Raw genomic sequence first — 1,844 nt, forward strand, 5'->3', positions numbered from 1 at the left:
CAGGCTGGTAATGCACATACTGATACAATTCACTTTGAATTCCCTGCCAAATGAGTAACTGCAAAAGTAGACTTACTGTGCAATGCACGCTGAGAGAACGGCAGGCTTGAAGACGGATGCTCTTGAGATGACCACTGTCTTCCAACCTGTTAATGAGAACATCTGCATATGGCGAACAGTTTGAGTCAACAGGAAGCCACAGATGGATGTTCTTCCTGTGGTGCAGAAAAGCTGCTGAACGAGTTAGAGACACATATACGTAACAATTAAGACTCTTGCATCATGTCGATCTGATTATCGTTTGTTTTTATGGAACGTGAGACATTTCTATAAATTTTTTGCTGCAATGAAATTGCACTGTTCATTATCTTCTTTTAATCATATACTCACTAACTGCATGTGGAAGTGCTGAATAAAAAAATCACAAGACAGACTGTGCATCAGGAGTGCTGCTGCTCATTATACTAGTTGCATTTCTTGAGCATGTGTCACATCTCCCAGAATAGATGCCATAATTGCCATTGCATAAGGATGGGCAGGCTGAGACAGCAGTGTGGGGACACTCTCCGACACAATCTGCAAGAGGTTTGGAGCCCTAATCGCAGTTGAAGAATGCAGTAGTACGGGGGAAGCTGTTAAGAGGGGTCACTTGATAGCTAGGCTCATGAAGCCAGACTTTTCAGAAGATCAGCACAAAATCTGGTCCCGTTGCAGGTTATTATGGCCAAGAGCTCTCCACTTGTGTATAAAGGAACTGACATGTAAAGTGACCAATCACAGCTGGTCTTGAATCTTGAAGACTTAATGCTATAAACTGACTTCCAAAATGTCAAACTGGAGATTTCAGCAAGCCAGCTCTCGCTATTTTTGTGCGTAATACTCATCAGTTAAGCGGTTGGTTGGCATGCTGTCTGAGGCTCTGACTCTTGCATATTGCCAATTCACAGATCAAATGTAGTTTTCAGCTGCATTTCCTTGTGGAATTGCATAAAAGGTCTTCATTAAGCAAACTGTTGTAGAGGGGTCAATAGTCAATATTTAAATGAGCTTGTGGATATAGTGGAAGTTTTTTTTTTGTCCAAACCAGGGGGGAAATGGTGAAAAACAGTAGCAAAAAGTATTGCCAAAAAATGAACAATATTTAGACATGTATACAGAGTAGTCCAACTATTAGTAACAAAGATCTAACAAACAAATTGGTATTCAAACACTCTTATGGTTTAAATTCCAAACACTGTATTAGTTACATCAATATTTTGCTCTTTCAGTTTTTCAGATTGCAAAGGGCACAGTAATGTGCATCCATACGGAATGTCACTTTGGTGTCAATATGTCAAAGATATGCAGAGATACAGCCTCAGACATAGTTTGGCATCGTTCCAGCAAATTCATTGATGCGTTAAACGATAACCATGTCGAATATCGACATGAAATCCATGAATTTTTGCCAGCATGGTCTGAAGATGATCTAAGTCAAATTTGTTGAAAATTGGACCAACGGTCTAGGAGGAGTTCGAAAAAAGTACGTTTTCAACATAAATCAAAATGGCAGACAGGAAGTTCAGCTGACTCCTCGGCATGACCCAAAGAATATATTGAGACCAGTTTCATTATGTTACGGGTCCCGGCCACGGAACACGTAGGCAGATTAAAAGTACCTGAATTATCAGGAGAAACAAAAGCACACGCAAACTTCAGTGTCTTTCCACAGGTGCAGCTTGGTAGCGTCTCTTTATTAACATTAACATCATAGTAACAGTATAATATCAATTATATCATAAATTCTCCACAATGTCCTTCTCAGGCAGACCATCCAGCTAAATTTCATATAATCACAAATCATG

Source organism: Sinocyclocheilus anshuiensis, unplaced genomic scaffold, assembly GCF_001515605.1.
Source record: "Sinocyclocheilus anshuiensis isolate Anshui unplaced genomic scaffold, SAMN03320099.WGS_v1.1 scaffold2191, whole genome shotgun sequence".
Lineage (NCBI taxonomy): Eukaryota > Metazoa > Chordata > Actinopteri > Cypriniformes > Cyprinidae > Sinocyclocheilus > Sinocyclocheilus anshuiensis.